Source organism: Panthera leo, chromosome A1, assembly GCF_018350215.1.
Source record: "Panthera leo isolate Ple1 chromosome A1, P.leo_Ple1_pat1.1, whole genome shotgun sequence".
Lineage (NCBI taxonomy): Eukaryota > Metazoa > Chordata > Mammalia > Carnivora > Felidae > Panthera > Panthera leo.
In genome coordinates, this window is record NC_056679.1 from 24,887,910 (window position 1) to 24,909,420 (window position 21,511).

Here is a 21,511-nt window from a genome sequence, read left to right on the forward strand (position 1 = left end):
AGTTCTATTTCAGGGGCCCCATAGCCACACGTGACGAGTGTTGGAAACACAGCTCAAGGAACTGTGCCTCCTGGAAGTTAGCACAGACTGGATCACGTTTCTATGTTCCTGAAATAGTGGTAGGAACAGTGGTTGTCTGGGGATGTCACAGGGGAGACAAGGAGGGATTTTATGATTTGGAGAAAAGCAAAGGGAGAAAAATCAGGATCGTTAGGGTTCCTCCCAGAATCTCATCTCTCTACACAGTAACTCCTTTTATTAGTAATTACCATGTCAATATGTTGTACGATTGGTCGTTCAGAATCTGACTCCTCTCCTAAACCATAAGCTCCAGAAGGGCGGGAAATGTGTCCCCCTTGTATTCATGTTACGGTGGTTGAGCCTAGCTCAGTGCCTGGTATAGCTCTCAGTACTGTCGAAACGGTAAGCGAAGAAATTACACTAAATCTCTGAAGGACACATAAGGTACATAGGATCCTGCTCACAAATAAACAAATCGGCCCCGAAGGAGAGTTATCATCATAGCCAGACTGGCAAAGTCAGCACGTAGCCTATAGTTTAGGCTGAAAACAACAAGTCCCAAATTGGGCTGAATGTTCTATTTTACAGATGAAGTCATCTGAGGTATTGGTAGGTGATGGTGACTTGGTAAGTCCTAAGTCCCCACAGAACCTGATGGGTTTCCGTTACCCATAACCCCGGGGCCCCTCTCCTTCCCACTAAGGTCCTGTTTTCTAGGTTCTTCTTTTATTTCCTCTAGAAATCATGGACAAGCAAGGTCAGACTTTTACTGAGCACTGGGGAAGAGCCACTTAACGGTGTTAAGTTTAGTTTGGGACTTAGAGGTGAGGGACAGAAACCGAAGCGGACTTCTTTCAACAGGGGGATTTACTGCAAAAGCGGGGCAATAAATCCTGGACAAGATTAGAACTAGGGTCACACACAGCCAGAACCAGGTTAGCTGCCTTGCCTCCCCTTTCTGTCCGTCCAAACTGGCTTCCTCTCCATTCTAAGCCACGTGTTAGTAAACACCCTGCCACCATAACCAAGTTTGAGAGCTTCAGTGTTCAACCACTGGAAGGAGGTTGGCACGAGCATCTTGGGTCCAAATTCCAGAATCTCACAGTGGGGACTTTCTGGTCTGGCTGGCCCAAGTGCCCAGCCCTGGACAAATCCACGTGGCCAGGCCTGGAAAACGATATGCTAATACAAAGGATGTCGAGACGCTTTTCTTGCCCTAGATTTGTTGAGTCCAGCTCTAGTAAAAAATATGAGGTGTTTATACTGCCACTTTGCAAAGAGTCACCTCCAGAGCGTGCCCAAGAGACTGCCAAACTGGCTAACCATCATGCCAGGTGGGCCCTCGCCAGCCAGTCTAACGTGACTGGAGTTGGGGGGGGGGGGCGGGGAGGGATGGTCATCTGAGTTAGTTTTAGACCTTGTGTGGAGGGAGTTGAGGTCACTATGTTGACACTGCAGCACCACGGCACCCATGATGAAGGGGTTCTGGCAGACTTGCCCACACCAGGAGAGGGTGTGACTCAGCCCCACATCCCAGACTTGGGCTCACAGGCACTCAAGCACCCTGCTGTTCTTGAGTCCTAGTGCCCCAGGAGAATGTGTGTCCCCTGAGACCTATGTCCCCACTGTTTAGAGTCCGGGGCTCTACATTCAGGAGGAGCTCGCTGAGCATGTAGGCTTACGGCCCCGTAGACCGCCTGGCTCCTGCATCATTTGATAGCAGTGCTTCTCCAACCTCAGCTCCAACACTGGGACCTCCTGCAGGAGGACCTGTTCACACATGCACACGCTGTTGGGCCCCATGCCTGCCGTTCTGGATCAGTAGGTCCGGGTGGAACCTGAGCGTTTACGCTCTCACACGTTTCCAGGGGACCACACTTTGAGAACCACCATGTTCAGGGCTTACTCCGGCTCTCGGAGCCACCTCCGCCACCAGAAGCAGTGACAGGTACTGACAGAGGCACCAGGTGGGTGAATGGTTCTTCTGGCCACAGGCCGGTACGCCCGGTGGGTAGGCACCAGCACAGCCTTTACCTCCCTCCCCAACCCCTGCCCAAGGCCAGGACTCCAGCCCTTTTCCAGCTGGAGTTGACAGCAGGGGTGGAATCAACAAGTTGACAGAGAGGCAGCTGCAGAGACCTGGTACCATCACCACTACCTAATTCCAGAAACTTTCAATCATCCCGAACAAAAATTCTATACCAAGTAACACCCCAACACCCCCCCCTCCAGCCACTGGGAACCTCCGTTTTCTAGCTCTATGAATTAGCCTATTCTAGATACCTCACATAAGTAGAAGCCCACTCTATTTGCCCTCTTAGGCTGGCTTATTTCACTTAGCATGTCCTCAAGGTTCACGCGTGTTGCAGCCTGCGTCAGAATTTCCTTCCTCTTCAAGGCTGCATAATATTCCATTGGGTGTCTACACCACGTTTGGTTTGCCCACTCAGTTTGAAGAGCATTTGGGTGTTTCTACCTTTTGGCTGTCGTGAATAGCACTGCTATGAACACTCTCGTACAAGTATTAGTCTCTGCTTTCCATTCTTTTGAGTATATACCCAGAAGTGGGATTATTATTATTACACGGCACTTGTATATTTAATTGTTTGAGGAGCTGCCACGTGGTTTTCCACAAACTTTGAATCAAATCTTCCACTTCGGAGTTGTTCACCAGAAACAGGGATGCTGAAAACCTCACCAGTATCCTCCAAGAGGGATCTCGTGCCAGCCTCTGCCAAAGGACTTATGGCTCTGAACCTTTGTGGTAAGAGGCTTAACTAACCTCCCCACTGATACACGCAGAAAGCTAACACCGGCAGGAACCGCACACTCTCATTCTAGGAGATGAGCAAGTTGTAGTCAAGAGAGGTGAGAGTGCTACATAGCTTTACTGGCTCGTCACTCCTCAGGGCTCAGTCCAAATGTCACCTCAAGGACCCTAACCATCCCCTTCCCTAATCACTCTCTAGCCTTATTTTCTGCACATTACAGTCTAAAAGGATAGTAGTTCTTTGTGTCTCTGTTTATTCTCTGTCTCCTCCAAATGGATGTGAGGGCAGGTGCAGGGATCCCTTGCTTTTTGAAAGTTTGCATTACACGGTGCTTTAACAAAAATACCTATATTAGTTCCTGCTTTCCACTAATTTAAAGATATCCAAAGAGGATTTTCATTTTCAGGAGAAAAGGCACATAGTGAGAACAGGGGTCAGCACCTGTTTTGCAACAAGCCCTTATAGAGGTGGCACACATCCTGAGCACCAAGACGGTACCGCCAAGCTCCTTCCCCAGGAACCACACTCAACATCTCAGCATCAAGCCACCACAGCTTTGAATGGTGTCTGTGAGTATGTGTGCTTTATCCCAACTTATTGTGTGAATCCATTGGCAAGATGTGTCCTAAAGGTATCAGGAAAGCCTAAGAGAGATTATTTTTTGGGTCTGGGGACACTCAACGTTTTTTTCCCATGTAAATTAATGATAATTGCTTCTTTACGCCATTTTAGCTTACAAAAGGTTTCATAGGAACACTCTGCTTTTGGATAGTGGGGGAATCCAGATAAGATTTTCTGCCTTAATCATGGCATGCCCACAGTATCTACAACTGTGTGTGGCATGTTGTAGGCACCCACGTATTTTCATTGAATGAATGAAATATAAATATCTTATTAAAATGTATTTACAACTCTGACATTTGCAAGAGATTCTGAGACTTGCACAATTCTCTCAAGTATATACTCTCCCATAAAATACAACCCGTTAGAAAAAAAAAAAAAAGACAAAACCACACTGAGATGCTAAGTGACAGACTCCAGCTCATCAGTTCTTACAATGAGTCTAAAGCTCAAATGTTAATTCCACAGATGCCAGGTCTCTACTCTTTCCACAGGTCTGAGATGAATGGGGAAGGGCTAATATTCCATTAGGGAGTCAAGGTCTTCGATTGTGATCACACTGATCATTTTCTTTCCATTAAGATGTTAAATCATGTGGCTGTTCTAAGGATGAAAGTAACACTTTTCTAAGTAATGGTCTCTCCTGGTATAAAAACACGGTCGGTAATGGGACAAAAAGACAAAAAAACCAGAGGGGCTTGGCCTCATTCCAGCTAGCTGTGTGTGTGTGTGCGCGCGCGCGCGCGCGCGCGCGCGCGCAAGAGATCGGTGTTGCTGTCCCTGGTCCTGAAGTTTTCATAAGAACCCTCCATAGAGCACAGCAGAACTTACAGGAATGCTAGATGTGGTTTTACTATTTTTAGTTCTACTGATTGAGAACTGAACAGAGCAAGGTGAGACCTTTTCCTGAACCTGAAATAGAGCTAATTGGGGTGGTCAAGGAGGCAAGGCCATGAGCCATACAACACAGACTCCGGGGTTCAAGAGTGAAAATTTCTTTTTTTTCTTTATTGTTTATTTAAAGAGAGAGAGAGAGAGATAGAGAGTGAGAGAGAGAGAGAGAGAGAGAGAGAGAGAGAGACACCAGGGGAGGGCTAGAGAAAGGGAGATAGAGAGTCCCAAGCAGGCTCTGCGCTGTCTGCACTGAATGTAGAGCCTGCTTAAGATGATTCTTTCTTTCTCTCCCCCCTTTGCCCCTCTCCCCTGTTCATATTCTCTGAAAAACATTTTTTTCCATGAAAGGTTCAACAGCAGACTAGATAAAGTGGAAGAAATGATCAGCAATGGAATTAAAAAACACAAATAATCCAATTAAAAATTGGGCAGAAGACATGAACAGACATTTCTCCAAAGAAGACATACAGATGGCCAACAGACACATGGCAAGATGCTGAACATCACTCAGAGAAATGCAAATCAAAACCTCAGTGAGGTATCACTTTATATCTGTTACAGTGGTTAAAATCAACACCACAAGAAACAACAAGTGTTGGTGAGGATGTGGGGTAACAGGAATCTTTGTGCATTTCTGGTGGGAATGCAAACTGGTATAGCCACTCTCGAAAACTGTAGGGGGCTTCCTTAAAAAGTTAAAAATAGCACTACCCTACAATGCAGTAATCGCCCTACTAGATACATACCCCTATAATTCAAAAACACTATTTCAAAAGAATACATGCACCCTTATGTTTATAACAGCATGATTTACAATACCCAAGATATGGAAGCAGCCCAAATGTCCACCAATAGATGAATGTATAAAGAAGATGTGATACACACACACACACACACACATTAGATTCAGAAAAATGTATCAACGATTTAGAAGACAGTGAAGTGGAAAGCACACAATTGAACAGCAGAAAATAATAAAAATTAAAAGTAAATTAAAACAAAATAAGGATACATTGAGATCTCTGGGACAACTTCAAGTGAACAAACCTTCTTATTATAGGGGTCCCAGAAGAAGAGAGAAAGAATGGTGTAAAAAAAAAAAAAAAAAAAAAAAAAAAAAAAAAAAAAAAAAAACAACAACAACAACAAAAAACTTATTTGAAGAAATCGTAACTGAAAATTTCCCCAACCTAGGGAAGGACTCTTTTGTTTGTTAGAATATGTTTGTACTGAGAGGGAGGTGGGAGATTAGGCAAAATGGGTGGATCGAAGAGGGAGGTACAGGCTTTCAGTTATAGAATTAGTAAGTCACGAGAATAAAAGGCACAGCACAGAGAGCACAGTCAATGAACCTGTAATAGTGATGTACCAGGACAGACGGGAGCTACACTTGTGGTGAGCATAGCATAATGTATAACCTTGTCAAATCAATAAGATGTACACCTGAAACTAACCTAACGTCATGTGTCAACTATACTGAAACAAAAAAACCGGTGTAGATGGTTTAAGAGACTTATGGGAGAATATCAAGAGAAATGTTTGTTTTATGGTGGTCCCAGAAGGAGAAGACAGCTTATTTGAAGAAGTAATGACTAAAACCTTCCCTAACCAGAGAGGAAAACAGACATCCAGATCCAGGAGGCCCAGAGTATGCCAAAGAAGATAAATCCAACAGACTCTTAACCAAGACACATTATAATTAAATTGCCAAAAGTTAAAGATAAGGAGAGAATCTTAAAAGCAGCAAGAGAAAAACTATTTGTTGGTTATAAAGAAACTACTTTAAGACTAACAGATTTTTTCAGCAGAAACTCTGTAGGCCAGAAGGGAGTGGCATTATGTATTCAAAGTTGTGAAAGTTCAAAAAACAGTCTACCCAGAAAACTATCCTTCAGAATTGGAGAAAAAAAAGTTTTCCAGAGAAGCAATAACTAAAGGAGTTAACACTGGACCAGTCTTACACAAAATGTTAAGGGAACTTGTTTAATCTAAAATAAAAGAGTGCTGATTAGTAATAGGAACACATATAAATGTGTAATTATCACTGGTTTTAGGTAAATATATACAGTACTTAAATTCAGAATAGTCTAATGTAATGGTGGTGGACAAATTAAAAATTTAGTATGAAGGTTAAGACAAAAATAGTAAAAATAACTACCATAATTTGTTAATGGATACCCATGATAAAAAGGTATAAATTGTGACATCAAAGACAAAAATATAAGCGTGTGTTGGGGGTGGGGGAGAATAAAAATGCTGAACTCTAGAATGCATTTAAACTTAAGTTATTATCAACTTAAAATAGACTTTATACCTCTAAGATGTTTTATATAAGCCTCATGGTAACCAGAAAACAAAAACCTACAGTGCATACACGAAGGAGAAATCTAAGCATAGCACTAAAGACAATCATCATATCACAAAGGAAGATAGCCAGAGAAGAAAAGAAACAAAAGGAATTATAAAACAGACAGAAAACCATGAACAAAACGGCAATAGTAAGTCCTTACCTATCAATAATTACTTTAAATGTAAATAGACAAAATTCTCCAAAAGACATCAAGTAGCTGGGTAGATACAGAATAAGACCCAACTACATGCCATCTACAAGAGACTCATCTCAGCTTTAACCATATGCTGTCTACAAGAGACACATATAGACATGAAGTGAAGGAATGGAAAAAGATATTCCAAGCAAATGGAAGCCAAAAGAAAGCTGAGATACCCATACTTCTATCTGATAAAATAGGCATTAAAACAAAGAAGGTAATTATGTAATGACCAAGTGGTTAATCCAACAAGGGGATAGAACATTTGTAAATATTTATGAAATCAACATAGAAGTACCTAAATAATAACAGACTCAAAGGAAGAAATATATAGTAATATAATAATAGCAGAGGACTTTAATACCCCACTTTCATCAATGGATAGATCATCCAGATAGAAAAATCAATGAGCAAACACTAGACTTAAACGACATGTTAGAGCAGATGGACATCATGTACATTTATAGAACATTCCATCCAAAAGCAGCACATTCTTCCCAGACACATATGGAACATTCTCCAGGACAGATCATATATTAGGCCACAAAACAAGTCAATACATTTAAGAAGATTGGAAGAGCATCAAGCATCTTTTCCAACCACAACGGTATGAGACTACTAATTACAAGAAAAAAACTGGAATATTTGAAAAATATGGAGATTAAAAAACATACTACTAAACTACTAATGGGTCAAAGACAAAAAGCAAAAAATATCTTGAGACAAATGAAAATAGAAATACGATATACCAACACCTAGGAAACGCAGCGAAAGCAGTTCTAAAAGGGAAGTTCACAGTGATAAAAGCCTACAATAAAGAAGAATGATCTCAAATAAAAAACCTAACTTTGTACCTCCAGAAACTAGAAAAACAAAATAAGCCCAAATTTAGAAGGAAGGAAATAGAGATTAGAGTGGAAATAAATGAAATAGAGACAAAAAGGCAATAGGAAAGATCCATAGCTCTCAGATAGAATAGCTTAGATCAAAAGCTCTTAGACTAAGTGCTGTTTTAGAAGATAAACAAAATAGACAAACCTTTAGCTCAACAAGAACAGACAAGAGAGGACTCAAAATTAGAAATGAAAGGGATGTTACAACCAATACCATAGAAATATAAAAAGATCATAAGAGACTACTATGAACAATTATCTCAACAAATGAGATAATCTAGAAGAAATGGATAAATTCCTAGAAACATACAACCTACCAGGACTGAATCAAGAAGAATAGGCAATCTGAACGTATCAGTTACTAGTAAGGAGATTGAAACAGTAATTAAAAACCTCCCAACAAACAAGTTCAGGACCAGATGGCTTCACTGGTAAATTCTACCAAACATCTGAAGAAGAATTAATACAAACTCTTCTCAAATTCCTTCAAGAAATAGAGGATGGGACACTTCTGAACTCATTTGAGTCCAGCATTAACCTGTTATCAAAACCAGACAAGGACACTACCAAAAAAAAAAAAAAAAATTACAGGGTAATCTCCATGATGAACATAGACACAAAAAAATTCTCAGCAAGACATTAGCAAACTGAATTCAACAATACATTAAAAAAATCATATACCATCACTAAGTGGGATTTATTCCAGGGTGTAAGGGTGGTTCAACATCTGTAAATCAATGTGATACACTACATTAACAAAGCAAAGGATAAAAATCCTATCGTCTTGACAGATGCAGAAAAAGCAGCATTTGACAAATTTAACATCCATTTATGATAAAAACTCACAAGAAACTGTGCATAGAGGTAAAGTATGTCAACATAATAAAGCCCCAATATGATAAGCCGACAAACAACATCATACTCAGTTGTAAAAAAATTGAAAGTTTGTCCAGTACGAATAAGGAGTAAGATAAAGATGCCCATTCTTGCTATGTTTATTCAACATAGTATTGGAAGTCCTAGCCAGAGCAATTAGATAAGAAAAATTTTTAAAGGCATCCAAACTGAAACAGAAGTAAAATTCCCTATTTACAGATGACATATTATATATAGAAAACCTTAAAGGCTCCACCAAAAAACTGTTAGTACTAATAAACAAATGAAGCTGTAGGATACAAAAATCAATATACAAAAATCTGTTGTACTACTTTACACTAGTAATGAATTCTCAGAGATATTATGAAAACAATTCCATTTATAACTGCATCAGAAACAATGAAACAAAATTTAAAGAGGTGAAAATCTGTACACTGAAAACTAAGACACTAATGGAAAAAAAATTGAAGACAATACACATAAAAAGATATTATGTACTCATGAGTTAGAATATTGTTATAATGTCCATATTATCCAAAACTATCTACAGATTCAACGCAATCCTTATAAAAATTCCAATAGAATTTTTTTTTTACATAGAGTGAACAATCCTAGAATTTGTATGGAACCACAAATGACTTAGAATAGCCAAATTAATCTTTTTTTTTTTTAACATTTATTTATTTTTGAGACAGAGCGCATGAACAGGGGAGGGTCAGAGAAAGAGGGAGACACAGAATCTGAAACAGGCTCCAGGTTCTGAGCCGTCAGCACAGAGCCAGACATGGGGCTCGAACCCACGGACTGCAAGATCATAACCTGAGCCGAAGTCGGCCGCTTAACCAACTGAGCCACCCAGGTGCCCCAATAGCCAAATTAATCTTCAGAAAAAAGAACAAAGCTGGAGGCATCACACTTGCCAATTTCAAAGTGTATTACAAAGGTATGGTAGTCAAAACAGTATGTGAGTGGCATAAAAACAGACACATAGATCAATGGAACAGAACAGAGAACACAGAAATAAACCCATACATATATGGTCAATTAATTTATTACAAAGGAGCCAAGATTATGCAATGAAGAAAGGATAGTTTTTTCAATAAATGGTCCTGGGAAAACTACACAGCCACATACAAAAAAAATATAATTGGACCACTATCCTATACCATGCACAAAAATTAGCTCAGAGTGGATTAAAGGCAAACAAATGTAAGACCTGAAATCATGCAACTCCTACAACGAAACATGGGGGTAAGCTCTTTGACATCAGTCTTGGCAGTAATTTTTCAGATTTCACACCAAAAGTAAAGGCAACAAAAGCAAAAACAAATGAGTAGGGCTATATCAGACTAAGCTTCTATATAGCAAAGGAAACTACCAACAAAATGAAGACAGCCTACCAATGGAAGAAAATATTTGCAAATTATATATCGGATATGGGGTTAATTTCAAAAAAAATATATATAAGGAACTCCTATAACTCCATAGCAAAACAAATCAACAAACAACGCTGTTTTTAAAATGTGGAGATGATGGGGCGCCTGGGTGGCTCAGTCGGTTAAGCGTCCGACTTCAGCTCAGGTCACGATCTCGCGGTCCGTGAGTTCGAGCCCCGTGTCGGGCTCTGGGCTGATGGCTCAGAGCCTGGAGCCTGCTTCTGATTCTGTGTCTCCCTCTCTCTCTGCCCCTCCCCCGTTCATGCTCTCTCTCTGTCTCAAAAATAAATAAACGTTAAAAAAAAATTTAAAAAAAATAAAATGTGGAGATGAACTGAATAGACGTTTTTCCAAAGACATCCAAATGGCAAATAGGTACATGAAAGATGTTCAACATCACTCGTTATCAGGCAAATGCAAATCAAAAAGGCAATGAGATATCACCTCACACCTGTTAGAAAGGCAATTACCAAAAAGACCAGTATTGGTAAGAATGTGGAGAAAAGAGAACCTTTGTACACTATTGGTGGGAATATCAATTGTAAATTGGAAAACAGTATGGAATTACCTCAAAAAAAAAAAAAGTATTAAATAGTACTACCATATAACTCAGCAATTCCACTTCTGGGTATTTGTCTGAAGGAAGTGAAATCACTATCTTGAAAAGATTTCTGGACTCTCATGTTCATATCAGCGTTATTTACAATAGCTAAGACCTGAAAACAAACTAAGTATCCACTGATGGTTGAATGGATAAAGAAAATGTGGTATATTTATAGAATGAAATATTGACCCCAAAAAGGAAGGAAATCCTACCATTTGTGACCACATAGATGGACCTTGAAGGCATTAGGTAAGTGAAATAAGTCAGACAAAGACAAAATAGTTTATGGTTTTACTTATATGTAGAGGTCTTAAAACAACCTGAACTCATAGATGCAGAAAACAGATTGGCAGTTGCCAGAAGCAGGGGTGGGGCTGAAATGAGTGAAGAAAGTCAAAAGGTACAAAGTTTCAGTTACAAGATGAGTAAGTCCAGGGAGTATAACGTACAGTATTGTGACTCCTGACTATATTTTTTCAATAAAAAAAAAAAGTCTCAGTTGAAGGGATGAGGAGAAAGAAAATGGTTAATTCAAGGAGTAACAAGGTTTGGGAAGGATTGGTTCCATTTATTCTTTTTAAGACAAGGTACAATTGACCAGTCTTTTTAGGCAAAGATGAATACAATAGGGTTGGTAAAACTGAAGAGTCCAGGGCACGAGTAATTAGTGAGAATGACCATGGCCACAGGCACAGATCAGTATCTGGAGAAGAGATGGTCTAAGAGGGAAAAGGGACCCTTCACTCCTGAGATGTTCCAAAGTAGAGAGGAAGGAGGGGAGAGGAGTCCAGAGTGGCCTCAATAAGGACCATATTCTTATCTGATGCAGAGCATGGGGCCCGTGACTGGTGTTGGGCTTGGTTTTAGGAGAGAGAGGAACACCTCACTTTTGTCTGCATCTCCACACCTGGGACCAGGATCCTTCTCGCCTTCTTACTAAATACATTCCAGGCACCCACATCTCTGTGCTCCTACTTTTCTCCCTTCCACAAAATCTTGCACAAGCAAGACATATGGATGCAGTAGGTTACTACTTGTAGGCATATTGCACATGGCAGGTGGCTCCTGGAACGTACGTACACAGAGGAATGGCATTTCCTCCTGGAAGCCACTACAACTCAGCTGGTCTGAAACTGAGATCATTGCCACCTGCCCAAGCCCGCTTCCTCTCACAGGAATTAAACCTTCTATTAAAAGGCATTGATGATCAGACACGGGGCTGAAAAACAGACCCATCTATGACACCTTCCTCCTCAAGTGTCCTCTTAACTCTTCCTAGTGGTTTCTCCTGTGCCAATCTCAGGAATATTCGCACCCCCACTGTCGGCCTCAGGTCCTGATCACCTCTTGGACGGATGACAAAAATACCTATCAGCTGGTCCATCTTCCTCCAGCCTATTCCCGTTGCCCCGGGCTCCTGCAACGCCTTGTTCTCCTTGGCTCAGAAGCCTTCAGTAATGCTGTTCTCTCCCAGTGAAATGCCCCTACTGCCTTTCTTGGTCAACTCCTACTCATCCTCCAGACTCAGCCCTGACCCTCCTACGTCCTGGCCCCAACCAGACCGTTGTGAGGACAGGAATGCTGTTCTACTTGTCATCCCCACCTCTAACCTGGTATCTACACTTACTAAGTGCTTGGTAAGTGTCTAATGAAGAAAGCGCTGAAGAAATGAGGGTTTCTCACTGCTTAGTCTTCTCCAGTTAAATGACGAGGGGACAGGAACTAACATTGTGCTAGGTCTACTCCAGCCAGGCATTGCACCAAATACGGTATCCCAAATGCTTTGAATATGCTATTTCAGTAAAATTTCTCTGCTGCCGACAAGGAAGCAGGCTGAGCAAGGAAAGGAGTTTACTCAAAAGCACCTAGATTGCACCACTGGCTCCAAAGTCCCTATAATCATGGGCTACGTATCATTACCTTCCATCTCCCCTCGCCCCGCAATTAGAGGCCCTTGTGATTGCAAAGCTTGGGGAACTAGAAAGTCACTCCTTAGCATAGCTTAGGGATTCTAACAAATAACTTATGTCATTCATGCATCTTTAAATATCTATTTCTTAACGTGACATCAAGCTAAGAGGTCCCCACAGGCAGGAACTGTGTCACATTGATCTTTGTACAACCTTTGGTTCTTGGCAAGTTGTAGGTATTTTGTAAATATTTACTGACTTGATTATCAATCAAATTATTTGTTGATTTATTAAGTGAAACTGTAAGGGTGAATTTTCTGGAGTCAGGGCAGGAAGTAGTTTTGAGCAGATGGCCCATTCTGGCACCCATCAAATTATACTAGATGGGTCATTTTCTAAGCATGGGGCCAGCCCTGGGGACGTAGCTAAAACAAATTTAGATTCATGATGAATTCATTAAAAATTCCAGGGTAAGAAATCTTTCAGGAGCACTAATGACATCCACATTTAAGACTACATTAATTCTGTATGGTTTAAATGTTATTGAAATGAAGTGCAAACAAACATAATGGTGACGAGGCACTGCTTCTGAAAAGGAATCCATTAAGAGACTCAAATCACCATAGCTTAGCTATTCTTTAGTACTGCTTGACATCTTCTGTGTTAGGTCATTTTTTTAAGTTTAGTTATTCAACACCTATTTACAGAGCACTTGTTCAAACAATGCAGGGAACTTGGAAAATTCAACAGAAATGGAAGGTGGGGTACTTGCCTGTGCCAGGTGTGGTCTGAGAACCAGCATGTGGAGACTTGAACCAAACTACTCCATGATATTTGCTGCCTCAGCATCCATTTGGTGTGGCCAAGCAGTCCGCAGGGACGAGGGACAGGTAATATCTTCTCGCACAAGCACGTGCCCCGGATAACAGCCCACAGAGGCACAGGTAAATTCAAGTTCCTGATACGACTTCTCCAACAGCCCTTGTGATAAACGTTCTCCCCTGCCGCCCAGGGCCTTCCCCCTTGGATGTCCCTGAGGACAAAACTTCCAAGAAGCTTACCGAAATTCCACTCTTTTCATTTGAATGGACTTATCACAGGAAGCCCAAAGCACTCCATCTACCAATCCAAAAGGCTTGGAAAACAGTGTGGAGGTTCCTCAAAAAGTTAAAAATAGATCTACCCTATGACCCAGCAATAGCACTGCTAGGAATTTACCCAAGGGATACAGGAGTGCTGATGCATAGGGGCACACGTACCCCCAATGTTTATAGCAGCACTTTCAACAACAGCCAAATGATGGAAAGAGCCTAAATGTCCATTGACTGATGAATGGATAAAGAAGATGTGGTTTACATATACATTGGAATACAACTTGGCAAGGATAAAGAATGAAATCCGGCCATTTGCAGTAACATGGATGGAACTGGAGGGTATTATGCTAAGTGAAATAAGTCGGGCAGAGAAAGACGGATACCATTTGTTTTCACTCATATGTAGATCCTGAGAAACTTAACACAAGACCATGGGGGAGAGGAATGGGGGGGAAAAGTTACAGAGAGGGAGGGAGGCAAACCATAAGAGACTCTTAAACACAGAGAACAAACTGAGGGTTGATGGGGGTGGGGAAGAGGGGAAAGTGGGTGATGGGCATTGTGGAAGGCACCTGTTGGGATGAGCACTGGGTGTCTTATGGACACCAATTTGACAATAAATTATACTTAAAATCAACAAACAGACAAAAGTCTTGTGCCCAAGGTCCTGGGGCTCTCTCTGCCTGCACCCTGCCTTGACCTCCCCACCTGTCCCCTCAAGGCATGCTGTGCACCTCCTGCCAGGACCTGTAATAGACCTATTTCAATTTCCTCTGTGGTCTCTCCTTGAACTTCTGCTCACCATCCCACACCTCAGTGCTCTACTTAACAAATGTTAATTTGATAAGGACACAACACAGCAGCAGCAACCTCTTGGAGCTTGTAGGATCTCATACCCCACCCCAGACCTCTGGAATTAGAATCCCCAGTTTAACAAGATGCCCGGGTGATTGGGAAGGCCACAATGTTTGAGAAGCACTGTAGAAATCTCTAGGATCCAGCTGGTCATGTAGGATTGTCAAAAGATAGAATTTCTGGACAAAAAAACAATCTTAATAAGGTCTACCCTATACAGACATCAAGTCATTTTGTTTTACACTTTAAACTTATATAGTGTTATGTTAGTTATAGCTCAATAAAGCTAGAGGAAAAAAGGACTACCCTGATGCTATTTACTTCTACAATGTGAATCCCTTACCCCAATGGCCCACATAATCTCCTTACCCTGATCTACTTTTCCCCGTGACACTTATCACCTTCTAACATGTTATATTATACCTTTGTCGTATATGTTGTTCACACTGTCTCCTGCTAGAATTGAAGTCCATAAAGGAAGGGATCTTGGTCTGCTTTGCTCACTAATATACTCCAAGCGTTACAGATTTGAGCTCTGCAACGGCATGGATACTTCTGATGTTCCTCTAGCCCCCAGCTCAGCCAGAGGTTAAGTACAGAAAGAATCTTTCTTAACAAATGGAGGAAAAGGGGCGCCTGGGTGGCTCAGTTGGTTGAGCGTCCAACTCCCGATTTCAGCTCAGGTCATGATCCCAGGGTCGTGGGATGGAGCTCCCCATCAGGTTCCACACTTAGCGGGAGCCTGCTTGAGATGCTTTCTCGCTCTCTCTCGCCCCCCCCCCTTTGCTCCCCCTCATGCGCTCACTCTCTCCCTAAAATAAAATTAAAATAAATAAAAAATAATTGGAAGAAGAAATAAATGTCTGGTTGCTCCCAGGGCCCAAAGACCCTTCCCTCGTGTAAGACTTCCAGCCTTTTTGTTTCAACTCAGTGAAGAGAAACCTAGAGTCTCCATACCCTATGTGTAGAAGGACAAGGTCATTCAAACTGGAATGCCTTGGAGATTACAGGAGGGTGGCATTAATCTGCAGGTACAACAGGTGTATGTGAGGACTGTCTCAAGAAGCTAGGGTCTTACTTATGGGACCCACTTTGTTCTCTACAATCCAGCTCCAGGAAGATGGATTGGAAAGTTGTCTCCATGTGAGTTCTTCTCAAATACACTCAGATAGTAATAATTTGTGGCAAAATAGTGCCACATTTCCCACTGACATTCCCCTATGAAATAAAGTAGGTCATCTAGATTGTCAACTTGTATCTTTGTTTCTATGGAGTGCAATAATGCTACTTTTTGTTTCAAAGAGGGAAAATGTAAACATGTATTTTTCCCAAACTGGCTTTTCTGCAGAAAACGTTGTATATCCCAATGTGCAAGAAAACAGCCAGTGCAAAAATGCAAAGGGGTGTGTGGTGGGAGGCAGGCCCCGCAGATTTCCCTTTTGCTTCTTACCCAAACACACCCTGGGCCTCGGTCTCAAAATAAAAATCAAAACAAACAATCTGCCCCCAACATTCCTTTCCTTCCTTCCCTCCCAAGTCCCAAATACATAAACATAATTTTTTTTTGAAGGAAGCACATTTTTTTTCCATGTGTGTTTAACAAGCTGCCGTGAAAGAGATACCTGTATTATGTTCCCTTCAGGAAAACGAAGGCTGACAAAGAATCCTGTCACTGGAACACACCACCTGCCTTAATAAAGATATCACATAATGCTTGGTGTTAACATACATGGTCCTGACCCTTAACTGAGTTCTAAGCTTGCTACAGAGGGGATCAGGTCATAGATTTTTGCCTCCGTGTGGAATCATTTGATTGTAAAATAAAAAAAAAAAAAAAAAAAAACGATTGAAATGAGGTCAAGTTAAAAAGTGTTTTCTTGAGAGGTTATAGGGACAGCTCACAGAACCAAGTGTAGGAATTCTAGCCAGGCCTGAGTGCCATGGGGAAGGTATGAGGCATGGAGGTACAAGGCTTGCCATCCCTCAGGGCCAGTGGTCCCCTTCATCACTGTTTCTATCTCCTGTCACTGTGCTGGCTTACTAACCATGCCTGTGCCCCCAACACCCTAAGAAATTCTTCCTTGGAGATCATGTCTTTGCAGTGAAAACATCATTGGCAACTTGGATGGGGCGATTCATTGAGCTATGGTCTTGTGCATAGCTGGAGATTCAGCATTCTCTGCCCTTGCCCAATGAATGCTAGTAAGGTCTCCTCACAAATTCATTGTCACAACCTAAAATACCTCCATGCATTTTCCAATGTCCCCAACTATGTGATAACAGAGGTGAGCTTGCAACACCGTGTCTTAACTCACATTCCCAGGAGAGAAATCGATTGATCAGTCTATAGCCATTAAATTGGACCCCAGTCCACTCAGCCGTGACTAGAAGTGTGAATTTCAGTCCATCACAATCACAGGATACACCCAAGTCTGCCAAGACCTGCTTCTTCCATGGGAGCTAAGGGCAGGGATAATCCCAGAGAGGGGACTATGACTAAGAAACTAATAGTCTAAATTGACTAACGCATGGGACCAATGGAAAGAGTTCTCCGAGATAATTACATTTGCTCAGGGGGCCCCACCATAGTGCTCAGAATCTTGCCATGCTTTTGGAATCAATGCCTACAGGTCATCTAATTTCCCTTTCCTTCTCCCTTGAATGCCACTTTACTCCCACTTTTTATTTTCTCTACATCTCCTACAACCATTTAGGTCCACAAACATGTGATCTTAGTGGTTCTGGCTTCTCTTGCATACCAGATAACACAACATTTATTTACTTAGACTTGAATGAACTATTTTGTAGGCCTAAGAACATAATGCCCTAATTTACCCCCCAAATTAACATACTTTTGCTTATGCGTTTGCCTTGCACAGCTGTTCACCATTTGAAGAGGCCATCACAGTGCTCAAAAGATAATCAAAGAAGCTACTTAAGAATAACATGCTGCCTTTTTCAAAAACCAATGCCCATGCTGAACTCAGAATGGTAATCAGATCAGGCAAGAACCCAACTGAGACCTCCGTGGCCAACCCACCCAGCTGGGATATTTGCATTTTATACAAACCATTTTATGAGGCTATAAATTTCACATTTTTACAGTTACAGGTCTTAATCATCACGAATACCATTTCTGCACGCATCTTTGGTAGACAGAATTAAAATTTCCACATGATCTGAAGATGCTGAATTGTTAATAGCTTCGCTAGGGCTTTGTGGCTTTTTCTGACCTCTTTGATGATTTCATCATTGTTTATGCATATAAAAATCATGATTTAGGCTCATGAGCCTAATGTAAATCTCCAGGCATTTTTTCCAGTTTTTGCCACTTTTCAATATTCTTCAAGCTAGAGGACTGGTGCTTGAAAAGCAGGGAGTGTATTGAGACTTACAAATGCCTTTCTCAAACCAAGTTAGGTTATAAGCAAATGGAGTACAAAATAATGGAGACACCAGTTTTTAACCCCAGCATATATTATAAACACAACTGTCATCTATTTTCACACTTTAAAGTATTTGTTCATGACATGCGATCATATCATTTTTGGTTGTTTCATTCAGTATTTGGCTCTTAAGCCAATCTGCTTTTCCATTTATAATGTTTTTCCTAGAGGGTGCTTTAACTGCATTCATTTGGGGTTTTGAAACTGCTATATCTATATTTACCTACTTTTTAAAGTCACAAAGCTGTTTGAAGCAGACTCAAATTTCTTAGGTCTAAGTAAGCATTTGATTTAAAAATTATCTTTGAGCTGTTTAGTAACTATTTGTGAGCATTGTATGCTATTCTACAGGAACTCAGAAGAGTTTTTGATTCACTTGTGTTTATCAGTTCTGTATGTGTGGGGATCATAGAGAATGTGTTCAAGACAATAAATTTAACATGCTGTTTTTTTTTTTAGGTCTACTTATTAATTTTTGAGAGAGAGAACACAAGCAGGGGAGGGGCAAGAGAGAAAGGGAGACACAGAATCCGAAGCAGATTCCAGGCTCGGAGCTGTCAGCACAGAGCCTGACGCGGGGCTCGAACCGTGAAGTCATGACCTGAGCCAAAGTTGGACGCTCAACAGACTGAGCCACATAGGCACCCCAACAAGCTGTTTTTGATTTAACCGTGAAATGAAAGCTTGTGCTTCCTTGAAAACATCTTTTGCACGAAGTAAAGGTGTTGATTCTTTCTATTGTTATCACCTGCCAAAGTTGACCAACAAATACTTGGTACATACTAAGCACACTGGCTCAAGATTCAGGTCTTCGTCCACCATGTGATCGTGAGGATGGGGGCCTTAAAAAGCCATCATTGTATTATTAACTGAGGCTGACAAACCCCTCTTCACACTGAGTGTGGTTGACGGAACAACAGGCAATAGAAAGAGCACGAAGTTTCCAGGGGGAATAAATGCAAACTGAAGGACTTGGACACATTTGTAAAGGGTCTGATGAGTCCAGCCTGTGTGTCTGCCAAAGTCATCTTGCCTTCCAGTATCAGGCCTTCAGAGATGCCGGGTCTGTCTTTTAAATTAATCTAAGAATACCCTAGCTAATCCTGCCAGCTTCAACTTCATAACACCGCCCCTCGTTTATCCTTCTCAAATGCAAATGTAATCCTATTCCATCCCCTTTTAAACTCTTCAAAGTTTTTCTATGGCTTGCAGGGAAAACATACAAATGAGCTGGCAAGACGTCTAAAGCTAGCATCATTTGGCCTCTGGCCACATCTCCATACACTTGCCATTTGTCCATTTCATTCCAGCCGTGGGGAACTGCATGGAGCCCCAGCCACGAGCCATTTGACCTTTAAGGCGTCCATTTCTGTCTCAAGGAATCTCCCATCCCATCCAGCTTTCACCTGGCCCGGCAGCCCCGTAGCCAACTCCTATTCCACCCTTCAAGACCCGGTTCAAGCATTACCTTGCTCAGGCTTTCCCTGACCACCAACCCCCTTCCAACAACTCAGTTCGGAGTTCCCTCCTTGCAGACACAGCTCAGCGCTCAGGCCTCTATTCCAGCACTTAACCACATAGGGTTGTAACTATTCCCCCCCCCCCCCCCCAAAAGGCCAGCAATTCCCTCCTTGATTACACAAAGGTCAACCGGGAAGAGGATACCTATTGTTATGTTGCATCCTTGAATCCTTAAAGATTCTAATTTAATGGGTGGGGAAAGGCCCAGGAATTTTTTTTTTTTTAAGTGCTCCAGGCAATTCTGATGTGCCTGTCTGAGAACCCCCACACCGAACTGTGAGTTCTGGGCAGGCCAGGACTGGATCTTGTTTATCTCTGACCTACAGCAGAATGGCATTTAGACTTTCAGTCAACATGCAATGAGAAAAAGAAAAAAAACAGAGTGGGGGGGGGGCGGGCAGAGGGGCAAAGCACAGGTCTTCTAGGCTTCTTGGGAGAATGGTACCCTGTGGGGGAAAATACTGCAATACCGGAGTTTTGCGAAAAGAAACTTCCTGATTTAGCTCTAAGGATCAGATCTGCTTCTCAAGAAGATAGGAGCCAGGAGGTCGATACACTGAGAAAGACGCACTGGTACCTGGGAAGTGTGTGGGCACAGAAAAACCACCGAAGTTATTCCTGGTCTTATAAGCACCAATGTCAACCATCCATAGAAAACACATCAATCAGCCTCTTGAACTTTGCCTGCGGTACCTCAGGTCTCGGGTAGTCTGACATCCAGCTTAAAGGATCTTCCACCTCTGTGATACACAAATTACTCCCAAGCCTTGCCAGGTGTTCCTCTGCTCAAGCCAAGTTTTTGGCAATCAGGCTGCTTCATGCTGTTCTGCAGAATGCTGGGATCAGCGTTCTAATCCACTGGCCAACAACCCCTGCCCCTCCACCCGCCCCGTCCCAGCCCCCAGCCCCAGCCTGGCGGACTCATTCTGATGTCAAGAGATCTGCACTTGGATGGCATTTTGTAGAAGAGGATTAGACAGGCAAGAGGACACCCTGGAGTGGAGTTGGAAAGAGATCTTCGCACCTCATGGGGAGTTTTCCAGCTGCAAAGAACACTGCCACTAGTTTTCCCTATACTGAATACCAGGAAATGGGGTTAAGCACCATGCAAAAATCAGCCACCCACTCCCATCCCAAGGCTGCCAGACTGGGGCAAAAAAAAAAAACCAGATCCTTCTCAACCTCTGGAAGAACGCTTTTAACGTTCTGGTTTTCCTGATCGCTGGAAAACAGGCCTCAGGATTTTAGCAGCCAAGAGGCCCGGTATGATTAGTCTGGTCAGAACGGACTGGAATTGCTAACGACCGCAGGTTTTTGTTTTTAAATACATGCAGTGGTCAGGGAAGGAAAGCCCATCGTGCAGGGTGCAGCATTTCAAGCACAAAACGTGATGAGGAAGGGTTATGATTGGAGCAAGCATAGCGCGACTCCACTTTGGGGCTCTGCCAGAGCTCCCATAAAACCCTCCTTTTTCTTGAGTCTACGCCATGCGCTCTGATGTGATCAATTTAAGAGGCTTTTATGAGATGCCAGAGCGCGTTACTTAAAGCACTCCCATTTATTTCTCTTTACTTTATGTTTTTATTACGTAGCATTTGAATTAAATCCATCTGGCAACGTTTTACCATGGAGGGAGGTGGGGCCCATCAGGAAGAGAAAAGAAATTTGTTGACGAGGGAAAAGCTCCTGTGGTCAGGGCTGCTTGGACCTCAGTGGGGTGAGCACCCTCCCCCCAGTTGAACCCCCAGGTTCCATGTGAGGACAGATCTTAGATGACGAATATACAATCTGCCTCCACAATTTGATTTAGGTTTCCACCCCCCCCCCCTTTTCTTGCTTCTTCCCCTCCGGCTAACCATGAGCTATTTCCTGTTTATGCCTCCTACTAACCAGCCTTCAAGTCCTACTGGACGGTCAGGGCCCAGACATAATGTCATCTCTGCCTCACCATGTCACTTAATCCTTCTGGAAGGAAGTAGCTGGTTTCAGCTCTGAACGCCTATGGCATTTTATCTGGACT